The sequence below is a fragment of the Callithrix jacchus genome, chromosome 5, assembly GCF_049354715.1.
Source record: "Callithrix jacchus isolate 240 chromosome 5, calJac240_pri, whole genome shotgun sequence".
In the NCBI taxonomy this organism is placed as follows: domain Eukaryota; kingdom Metazoa; phylum Chordata; class Mammalia; order Primates; family Cebidae; genus Callithrix; species Callithrix jacchus.
This window is the reverse complement of record NC_133506.1, coordinates 125,745,992-125,758,332: the sequence shown is the minus strand read 5'-3', so window position 1 is coordinate 125,758,332 and position 12,341 is coordinate 125,745,992. Positions and strand designations below refer to the sequence as shown.

General features: G+C 38.7%; 1 long non-coding RNA gene and 1 other non-coding gene across 2 annotated transcripts in view; one reads left to right on the top strand and one right to left on the bottom strand.

Annotated features, from left to right (window-relative positions):
* Window positions 1–12,341, bottom strand: part of LOC103793351 (uncharacterized) — a 175,088-nt gene that overhangs the window by 27,096 nt on the left and 135,651 nt on the right. The gene's annotated exons all lie outside the window — the stretch shown is intronic.
* Window positions 2,636–2,776, top strand: LOC118154157 (U4 spliceosomal RNA). The gene has a single exon (XR_004744055.2). It is a non-coding gene; the product is annotated as a U4 spliceosomal RNA (small nuclear RNA).

Genomic DNA, 12,341 nt, shown 5'->3' with positions numbered 1-12,341 from the left:
TATGTGATAAAGAAGAAAGTGTGATGGATCCAATTGGCAAAAGAAACCAGATAACATCACTCACAGCAAGAGAGGAACCTGTCCTGAGTGGGAAAATAGAGAACAGTCCTGACAACTGAGGAATCAGAATTCTGGCACTGCAGCTTCAAAAGGAAGAGAACTTGCGAGTCTGCAAGACAAGAAGTGACCCTGTGAGAAGGCAGCACTCCTTGGGGAGAGATAGGTGATATAGAAGGGAAAAGCTTGGCATCTCTGTTGGATCAGGAGAAGGGAGGGAGTGCTGGACAATTGGGATTCTGGGCTAATGAAAAGCATTTGAATAGAATAACATGCTAGTTCAGTAGGATGGATTACCAAGTACATTCTATGCAATTGAGTAAAGAAGATATTCCAGATTCATGTAATATCATCTGGATTATCTCCAGATGGAATATCTTCCAGATGATATTACATGAATCTGGAATATCTTCCAGATGATATTACATGAATCTGGAATATCTTCCAGATGATATTATATGAATCTGGAATATCTTCCAGAGCATGTAGATGACCAGGGTTGCTCTTGCCTGTTAAATGTAGAGCATACCAAGTACCATAATGTCAAAGAGTAATCTGCTTTATTTTCTCTCCTATACTCACAACTTTTAGGATATTAGACATTCAACAGATGCTCCTAAATAGATAATTTGAGATGAAGTAATAATTATGGTCACTTCAAATCAAAGGGACAGTAGGTATAAGCAAACCCATTTATAATAATCTCATATGTATTTGTTTGTTTTGTTTTGTTTGTTCATTTGTGAGAATTCTGACACTAGGACAGAGAATAGAAGCACTCCTGCAATCACAGAGCATAAAATTTGATAGTCAGAACTTTGAGCATCAAAAAAAATGATCTGAACCCTTATGAAGCAAACTGTCATTTTCTATAATAATGACCTCAGAATTCTGCTGATAGTGGAAATAAAGCACTCTGGACTAAAGTTCTTTTGCTCTTAGAAAAAAGAAATCTTTTTCCAAATTCTGCCAAATCAATGTTGATCCAAAATCAAAGAAAAGAAAACTCAATGTACTTGGAGTATTTTAAAAAGACATTTCTACTTTTGTCTACCCACCCCCACCACTTCAAAAAGCAAACTCATTTGAAAAAAAAATCATGAGAACAAAAAGCACTAGCACTAGCAGGTTATACAAGTTGCTTCTGGATATATTCTGCCTAGAATTCTGCGTTCTTTTAACAGATGTTTGACTTCTAGACGGTTTCATTTTGCAAAAAAGCTTGGATTAGAGCTCACATTTATACATATTGTTACCTTTGAGCCAGCTGTTAATATGCCTGGAACTTACTGGCAGTTTCATCACCTGCCATTACTGAGATTAAAATAGAAATGATCTTCTGGAGAATCAACTGAGAGAGTGATGGGGAAAGACTTCTTTTTGCCTCTTTCTTCCTCATCTACCAATTAAAGAGTGAAAGAGCAAAGCATCCATCAGCAACCAGGCTTCCCAGCTAACTGTAATGACAGGTCATCAAGTTCATCATGGGTCAGACTGAAAATAAGGATGACTTGCTACTCTCCTTTAATGTCTGAGAGACAAGAAAATGGCAGTAATTTGTCCTGGGAATAATTTGATTGAGATTGAAAAAGGCAAGCTCCTAACTATATGAAATTTGGAGCTATTGAATGGACCCAAGATAAAATGCAAAACTGCCTACCCCAAGTCCTTCAGCAGAGAAAGAAACCATATTAGTCAGCCATAAGAAAGAATGAAATCTTGTCATTTGCAGTGTCATGGATGGAAATTAAGGACATTATCATGAGTGAAATAAGTCAGGTGCAGAAAGGCAAACACTACATATCCTAACTCACATGTAGGAGCTAAAAATGTTGATCTCATGGAGATAATGAGTAGAATGGTGATCACCAGAGGCTGGGAAGGGTAGGGGGAGATTGGAATGAGGAGAGGTTGGTTAATCAGTACATACAATTAGATAGAAGGAATAAGTTCTGGTGTTTAATAGCATAGTAAGACAACTATATTTATCAATAATGTATTATATATTTCAAAATAGCTAGAGAAGTTTTGGAATGTTCCCAAAACACAGAAATGATAAATGAGGTGATGGATAGCCCAATTACCCTGAATTGATCATGACATATCGTATGCTTGTATCAAAATATCACATGTACCCTGTAAACATGTACTATTATGTAGATAAAAAATTAAACCAGAAAATAAAAGATGACAATAATAGTAAAATGAATATCTAATCTGTATTGATTACTTACTAAATATGAGATATAATCATAACTCTTTACATGCATTATTTCATTTAATCATTACAATTATCTTTATATGGCTGATATTATTATTTTCCCAATGTACATATAGGAAAATTAGAGCTCAGGGGGGTAAAACAACTTGTCTAAAATTAGAGCTGAAACTTAAGTCCAAGACTTTCTGATACTACAGGTTATAATGATTCTCATTTCTATATCCTATCAGGGGAAAAGACTACATACAAAAGAATGAAAAAAGTTACAAGACAAACAATTGGAGAAAATATTGGCAATGTGACTGAAGAATGGCTAATAGTCTTAATATAGAAAGAGCCTTTAAAAAGCCATAGGTAAGCTTTGTGCAGTGGCAGTATCGTAGCCAATGAGATTTATCCAAGATGCAATTGTTGCTAATTGAAAACTTTTCCCAATAGCCCACCATGACGACTTAAAATATAGCCGGCACTGGCAATTTTTGGCAGTCCATATGAGGACTGAAAAAAAGAAAAGAAAAGAAAAAGCCATAGGTAGAAAGTAAGATCAACAATATAAAAAATGAGCTAAGGGCCACGGGGAAAACAAATATAAAAATAAGAAGAAAGAATGGTGGAGCAAGTTGTCACAAATACAGTGGATTACAACAGCATAAATGTATAATCTTAGAGTTCTGGAAGTCAGAATTTAAAATGGGTCTGCAAGGATGTTGATATGGTTTGGCTGTGTCCCCACCCAAATCTCACCTTGAATTGTAGCTTCCACAATTCTCACATGTTGTGGGAGGGACCCTGTGGGAGGTAACTGAGTCATTGTGGTGGGTCTTTCCCATGCTGTTCTCGTGGTAGTGAATAAGTCTCACAAGATCTGATGGTTTTATAAGGGGGAGTTTCCCGGCACAACTTCTCTCTTTGCCTGCTGCAGAGCTGTGACTTGCTCCTCCTTGCCTTCCACCATGATTGTAAGGCCTCCCCAGCCATCTGGAACTGTGAGTCCATTAAACCTTTTTCCTGTGTAAATTACCCAGTCTTGGTATGCCTTTATTATCAGCATGAAAATAGACTGATACAAATGTGTTCCTTCTGGAGGTTCTTTGGGAATCTGTGGCTTGCCTTTTCAGCTTCTAGAGGATGGCCACATTCCTTGGTTCACGGCCCCTTCCTCCAATTGCAAAGCAACATCATAGTATCTTCTCTCATCTCTGACCTCTGCTTCCATCCTCACATCTTCTCTCTATAACTCTTGCCCTCCTGTTTTCCCCTTACAAGGATTCTAGAATTACATTGGGCCCACCAAGATCATCCAGGATAACCTTCCCATCTAAAAATCCTTAATTCAATCACATCTATAAAATTCTTTTTACTATATAAAGTAACATATTCACAAGTTCCAGAGATTAGGACATAGTCAGTTTTTTTGGGGGGGAGCATGATTCAGCCTGCCACAGTTGAAACCAAAATCTATTTAAAATAGAGATGCCATTTTTTGCCAATTGAATTGGCAAGAATACACAAAATGAATACATTCACACTCTATTGCTAGAAACACCAACGGGCATACATTTTTTGTAATACCATATATCAAAAACATTAAAATTCTATTGCCCCATCTCAAAATTCAATTTGTTGGAGTTGGTCATAAGAAAATAACCACAAACATTAGCCAAGGATGGTAACCTAATTGGCAAAAATCTAAATTGCTTCAATACATCATGGTTTATCATTTAATGGGACTTGAAGCTGTTTTTAAAATCATAATGTAGAAAAATATTTAAAGATATGGGAACTGTCATTTTATATGAGAAGGGCTATAAGCAAAGAGATACATTTCCTTTTTAAGAAGAATATTAATAAATAAAATTTTGGATATTTAAGTTGTTTCTCTACTTTCCAGCTTTTCTTCAGTAAGTATGTAAGACTATTATAATGTAGAAATATCGATGCTATTTATAAAAGAACCCTCTTCAGCTTGATACTAAGCAGGTAGAGTTCCTGTCTTGCCAGGAACCAGGGAGAAGGATGTGATCATTTTCTGGGTCCTGACCAGCCCTGAATTTCTCTAATTGTCTTCACTATCAATAAAGTCTATGACAGTTCATGAAGATGAAACACTAGAAGCCAGGAAGACACTGGAAAGAAAATAGACCTTGAATCAATTATCTAAATTGGAAAGTCAGTTTGGCTATTTATGCAGGGCTGTGTGGTACTGCACAATTTATTTAACTCATCAGAATTTTGGTTCATGATCTGCAAAGTGATTCTAATGATATTTATCTTCAAGATTCTTATGAGCAGTACACAAAATTATGAAGAACATAGAAGTCATACACAAGTGCTTTGGGGTGAGGCAGCTAGTATTCAGAGCCTAGGTTTTTCCTTTACTGAATATGTGGATAAAGTCAGGATGCTTTTATCCTTTCTTTCTCAGCTTTCTCTATTTTTATAGAGCTAATAATACTTAGAAAATAAATGTATAAAGCACTTTCGAGTTTAGCACAGTGCCTGGTCTCCCATACATCCTGAAAACTTAAAAAAATAATAATAGCTGTGTCCTCACCCAAATCTGATCTCGAATGGTAGTTCCCATAATGGAGATAATTGAATCGTGGGGGTGGTTTCCATGATTAGTGAGTTAGTTCTCACAAGATCTGATGGTTGTATAAGGGGCTTCCCCCTTCCCTAAGCACTTATTCTCCTTCCTGCCACCCTGTGAAGAAGGATGTGTTTGCTTCCCTTTCCACCATGACTGTAAGTTTCTTGAGGCCTCCCCAGCCATGCTGAACTGTGACTCAATTAAACCACTTTCCTTTAAAAATTACCCAGTCTCAGGTATATCTTTACTAGCAGAGTGAGAATGGGCCAACACAATAGCTAATATATCAGGTATTCAGGAACTTGTCATGTTTTGTTATCTCTAATTATTATAATGTTACATAAGCATGTTTTGACAGTTCTTGGTTAACATCTTGATGACAACAGTCAGGTTACTTATCACTTATTTTATTTTTTATTTTTCCTACTGCCTGTATAATTGCAGAACAGGTTACTCATCTCTTTATCAATTTTTATCACTTAATTTTGGAATAGCCAAGTGGCCAAAGCTTCACAGTGGTCAGATACATGGCTTAAGAAAATATATCTTTCAAACTCTCTACAAGTCTTCCTTCTGTGTCAATGAAGATTTGAGTGTTTGGTATAAATGTTCTTAAATTGGTTACCCATGGTAAAAAGCCTAAGAAATTGGCCGGGCGTGGTGGCTCAAGCCTGTAATCCCAGCACTTTGGGAGGCCGAGGCAGGTGATTCACGAGGTCAAGATTTTGAGATCATCCTAGTCAACATGGTGAAACCCTGTCTCTACTAAAAATACAAAAAATTAGCTGGGCATGGTGGTGCGTGCCTGTAATCCCAGCTACTCAGGAGGCTGAGGCAGGAGAATTGCCTGAACCCAGGAGGCGGAGGTTGCAGTGAGCCAAGATCGCGCCATTGCACTCCAGCCTGGGTAACAAGAGTGAAACTCCGCCTCAAAAATATAAATAAATAAATAAAGCCTAAAAAATTGTTTATGGAGATCTCTGCAGGAATAACTACCTCCATGAGATCAATTTTTTAAGCTCCCACATATGAGTGAGAATATGCAATATTTGCTTTTCTGCATCTGGCTTATTTCACTCAACATAATAATGTCCAGTTCCATCCATGTTGCTGCAAATGGCATGATTTCATTCTTTTTTTATGGTCAAATAGTATTCTATTGGGTGTGACATACATACATATACATATATCACACTTTCTTTGTGCAGTCATCTTTGATTAACACTTTTGTTGATTGTATATCTTTGCTATTGTGAATAGTGCTGCAATAAACATGGGGGTAAATACAATAGCTTTTTCAGCCTGCTTTTTTCTTTATTTTCTCCCAAAATATCCCTTTCATCCTCATTCTCACCCACTTCAAGAGTAATTTTTGGACAAGTTATTCCCAAGCTATCTCTACAGAGAATCCTTGAAGAGTTATCCTTCCTGCCCAGCATGAAAATTCAAACTCCTTATAACAATAGGCAGAGTTCTTTAGTAGCTCACTAGGTCATCTATTTAGTCAGACTTCCTATCATGCTTCTTCATGCATCTTACCCTTCAGAGTTCCAAAATTACTAACATTCTACAAGGCAATTTCTATGTCCTGGTCTAGGATGGCTGTCACAGCTTCTGACTCCTGCCTTAATTCACCCCAACATTTTCATGACTAATTTTGAATTGTTTTGCAAGTAATCTCAGTTGCCACTTCCTCTATGAAGCTCTTCTCAAAGAAGACTCTCCTTTAAATAAATAATAAAGTCTCACTTCTAGTCATGAACATTTATACAGACTAGAATATCACTGTTCAACAAAATTTTCTCCAATAATAATAATATTCTACTTCTGCCCAATCTAAAATGATAACCACTAGTTATATGCGGTTGTTGAATACTTGAAAGGTGACTGTTGCAACACAATTGAATTTTAATTAGATTTAATTTCAATTGATGTCCGTTTAATTTTAATTGATGCCACTTATCCTTGATGGCACCGGTCTAGAGGATAATTAGGTACTTACAGTCTATATGCAACCCTGGATACTTTCATACAAGCTTCAGCCATACATTCTTGGAGCAATATTTTTTCATTACAGGGGCCTCTCTGACTTTGCAGAGGAAGAGATAAAATCTTTAAATCAGGAACCCTTTCACCTTAAGGAGAATTCCCATTTGTTGACTGTTATTCTGATCTCACTTGTAGGTTCTTCCTGAGAGTTTGCACATTTGGCCAAAATTGCATAGACACAAAGGATATCTAATCACACACTCTTATGCTACTGCCCATTTGTGCCTTAAATTCTTGTTTCCTTGTCATTTCAGGTCACTTAAAATCTGAAACACCATATGAAGGTTAGATAGTCTCAGGGATAGCCCAGCTGGGGATCCGAAGTTGCTGGAAATTTTGCCCAGGCTAGCCAAAAACTGTCAGACAAGAGTCATCCATTCACAATTGCTGGAGACAGTAGACCTTCTTCAGGATCACATGCAAGTCGCCATCTCTAGGTCTTGGCTTCCTCACTTAAAAAGTTAGAAGATAGAATCATATTGCCTTTGAAGTTCCCCTTACCTCTAATAAAACTTTACCAATAGCCAGGCTTAGGTTTTACCCAATCCCCATTTTAAGAAGAGTTTCTTTTCTACAGAAAGTAAATCTCCTTTCCAGATGTGCTTTACTTTGGAAAGAACAGAAGAACTGAGAACAGAAAGATCTCAGTTTAACTCCTGCTCTCCACTTCTTAGCTTTATGATATTTGCTAGGTTTCTAGCTCCATTTGATTCGTCTATAAAATAGGATGATAATGTTGTTGTGGGAAACAAATGGCACTATGGCACATAATGTCTTTAATATGAAACACTTAGTAAGTACTAAATAAATACAGTTTATTATTAGTGTCATGGGAAAATCATTCAAGGTTACAGGCTTTCCCCTAAAGCACAAATTCCTGTTTTTTTCTGGGTTATCTTTAATATCTAAGATATCGAATTTGACCAGTTTTAGGCCATCACTTTGTTTTCACATTTGAGAGATTCTTCCTCTGTCTACTTATGATTGCCAGCACTGGCTATGCAGTCCAGACTAACTTACAAATTGCATTTCAAGGGGAAAAGGGCATTTATAAAATAGAAAGAAATCATTTGAGAATGGCTGCCTCCCTTACTCTTCCAAGAAGAGATGGATCAACCCCTTGATTCCTGTAACTTAAAATTACAAATTGTGGGTGACTCAACATTTAATTATTATTCTGAACTCAATTCAGTATTATACTCAAGCATGAGACCTGGATCACATCAGCAAAACAGAAGATCAGAATGTCTATCTTATTCAAGAGGCCAGACAATGGAAGAAATACTTAAGATGTACTAGAAGGCACAGGGTTCAAAGATCAGGCCTGGAAGCTTTCACATGACTGACTTTCATGAGAATTCCCTCACTGCTACTCTACCAGAACTAAGATCAGGATATTATCAAAACCCAAGATGGAGTTCTCTCTGTTTACCATTTATGATTTTTCAAATGTCATATGGTTCTCCACAGAAGGAGGATATCAATGAACAGAAAACTGAGGACTCTGGGAAGATGAGCCCTACTTATGTGCCAGAGTATTTGAGAACCCCAAGGTATACTAACTTTATCAAAAGAACAAGCACAGTCATTAATCCTGGGTAGGGCAACAAAGCAGCTCCTGCACCTGGGACAGAACTAGCCTGAAAACGTAGGGTGCATACAGATTAAAGATGCCACATAGCTCTTACCCAGTATCTGAGCAACATGCTCCCCGTGTTGCTATTAATGAAAATTTCCATGTAATTTTTCCATCCACAGCATCCCTGACCAGAATAGTTTGTTCCCACATGTCCCAGCTCTAATGCATACCTGCACTGACTGCATTTATGGTCCAAGTTCTGCTACTAAACCTAACTCACACTGATGCCTACCTTCCCCACCAGGCCTTTGTGTCCAGTGTAGGCTCAGCCCGTCTAAATTTCAGTATGCTGTCCTGGTACCATGACACAGCCCAAGAGGTAAAAGTTCAAAGCCAAGAGTCCTTCTGACATTGTATTTAGATAAAGCCAAATGAATTAATTAAATCATATTCCAAACACCAGTTTTAATACTTTGTTATACATTTAGTACTCCTGGAAATGAGAAGCGAACAATAACAGTGGGGCAGGCCAAGAAGGACCATCCCTGAGGATGGACTCCTGCCTACTCACACTGCCAAGAGTATTAGCACATAACACTCCTGTTCCCTCAACCTCACCTCCCAAGATGTTGATCTCAGTCCTGACCCTCAACACATCTGGCTGAGATCTGACTGCCCTGGGCTTTCTGAGAACAGCATTCTGAAAAAAGAACATGTTGTCCAACAGTTTCATGGCAGGCAAGAATTTTTGCCTTTGGCATTGTTCATAGGCCATCAGAAGATTTAAAGATCTTTCAAACCCAAATGTACTGCTCTGACTTTCCCACTTTTTCAGAACCCCCTTCACACTCTGTACTCTCTGGTTTCCATCCCCCAGCACTCCACTAATACTGTCCTTTCCAAGGTCATCAGCGACCTCACTCTAAATAAATCTCAAGGCAATTTCTCTGTTCTCATCTTCCTTCACCACACCCTTCTTCTTAAGAGTCTTTCTTCTTTTTCTTGGCAATTTGGAAGCTTTATGCTGTTTTTGTTTTGTTTTTGTTTTTTAAATATTTTTATGAGTACATAGTACATGTATATATTTATGAGGTACATGAGGTATTTTAATACAGGCATGAAATGTGTAGTAATCATGGAATTATGTAGTAATCATGGAGAATGGAGTATCCATCCCCTCAAGCATTTATCCTTTGTGTTAGAAACAATCAGATTATACTCTTTTAGTTATTTTTAAATGTAAAATTAAATCATTTCGACTACAGTTAACCTGTTGTGAATAGTAGGTCTTATTCATTCTTGCTAATTTTTTTTGATACCCATTAACCATCTCTACTTCTCCCCAAACCCCACACTACCCTTCCCAGACTCTGGCAAACACCCTTCTATTCCCTATCTCCATGAGTTCAATTGCTTTGATTTTGAGATCCTATGGTTGTTACAGCACTGTTCACAATATCCAATATTGGGAAACAACCTTAAGTTTTCATTAACAGATAAATAGATTTTTAAAAATGTGGTACATATACATGATGGAGTACTATTCAGCCACAAAACAGAATGAGAGCCTGTCATTTACAACAATATGAGTGGAACTCAAGGATATTATAAGAAGCGAAATAAGCTAGGCACAGAAAAGCAAGCTTTATTCTCTTAACTCACCATCTTTTTGCCACCTCTTTCCTCTCTTCCTTTATGCCATTATTTTTCTCTGACATATTTATGCTATAAATGTCTTCCCAATTATTAATCTTCTTTTCTTTCTGTATATACACACCCTCACCAATCACTTCTATGGTAAGATTGCTCAGAGCTCCTAGAGGAACTTTTATTTGGTACCATGCACAGTTCTGGCCAGGTCCTCTTTGCTTTGGCCACCAGTGTTACCAGGCCCTTTCTGCCTTGGCCACAAGGGCTACCAATCCTGATCTATACACACCTGGGTAGAGCAAACTATGACAAAAAGAAAAGGCCTTGGACCATCACAGCCAACATGAAGCAGGTCTGGACTGTAACTCTGTCTCAGAGGGACAGAGCAGCAAACAGAGGCTTGCACTGTGAATTTTAGCTATAGATCGACTGTAAGAACAAACCAGCAATCCTGAGAGGACCCACAGATCCTCTGAAGGAAGCAGACTGCTCCTGCAGGATCCAGGAGACATGTCAAATACCGTGAGTGCCCCACCTGCAGAAGTGGGAAAGGAAGACCCTCCTCTCCCAAACACAAACCCCCACTGGAGAAACTGAAGTCTGTTTGAGGGAAAAGTTTCTTATCTTACCTAAGTCAATTTAGAGAGCTGAACAAAATACAGGGGTAGAGGAAGCAGCAGAAAGGCCCTTGGAGCCCAATGAATCCCCAAACAGGCCATTTCTACCTGGAACCACAGGGATCCATTGGGAGGGCAGCCAGAGGAGTTGGGGAAAACACCACAGGGAGAAGGAAATATCCAGCTGAACTTTGTAACAATTTGAACAGGGTGAGAAGCCTTCTGGCCAGAACATGGGGGAGGGCATGAATCTGGTATGCAGACTCCAGGGGCAGTAGAAGAACCAAGCCCTTTTATTTTGTAGCTGGGAGGCAGGTAGCCTGGCAAGTTCTCAATCCCAGCTTGCCCACTGCCTGGAAACAGACTCAGGGCTATTAGTAGGGGAACAGTAGAAGTGAGACTAGCCCTTCAGTTTGTCTGGGAGCTAGGTAAGTCCTGTGACTTCTGGCTCTCCTTCACTTCCCTGACAAACTGCATGACTCAGCAGAGGCAGCCATAATCCTCCTAGGTACCCAATTCCATTGACCTGGTAACCTCACCCCATCCCCCACAGCAGCCTCATTAAGACCCACCCAAGGAGAGTGTGCACTCAGACATGCATAGCCCTGCCCCCACCTGATGGTCCTTCCTTACCCACCCTGTTAACTGAAGACAAAGGACATATGATCTTGGGAGTTCTAGATCCCTGCTTACTGCCATTTTCTCTCCATACTACTACAGCTATTGCTCTCTGAAGAGTGCTACCTCCTAGCAGAAGGCCAACCAGCATGAAAATAGAAGCCACCAAAGCTAAGAACTCTCACAGAATCCGTTTCACCTCACTGTCACCTCCACCAGAACAGGTGCTGGTATCCATAGCTGAGAAACCCGTAGATGGTTCAAATCACAGGACTCTGGGTAGACTTATTGGGTGGCTAGACCCAGAAGAGAGACAATAATCACTGAGTTCATCTCACAGAAAGCCACATCCATAGAAAAAGGGGGAGATAAATATATCAAGAGAACACCCCATGGGACAAAAGAATCTGAACAACACACTTCAGCCCTACACCTTCCCTCTGACAGAGCCTATCATATGAGAAAGAACCAGAAAACCAACTCTGGTAATATGACAAAACAAGGCTCTTTAACACCCCCCAAAAATCACACTAGTTCACCAGCAATGGAGCCAAACTAAGAAGAAATTCTGAATTTCCATGAAATAGAATTTAAGAGGTTATTAGGCTAGTCAGGGAGGTACCAGAGAAAGTCAAAGTACAATGTGAGGAAATCCAAAAAATGATACAAGAAGTGAAGGGAGAAATATTAAAGGAAATAAATAGCTTAAAGAAAAAAAAAATCACAAATTCAGGAAACATTGGACACACTTATAGAAATGCAAAATGCTCTGGAATGTCTCAGTAATAGAAGTGAACAGGTAGAAGAAAGAAATTCGAAGCTCAAAGACAATGTCTTCCAGTTAACCCAATCCAACAAAGAAAAAAAGAATAAGAAAGCATGAACAAAGCCTCCGAGAAGTCTTGGGTTATGTTAAGCTGTGCTATAGCAGGCCTAGAGTTAGAGCCTGAGCAACGTCAT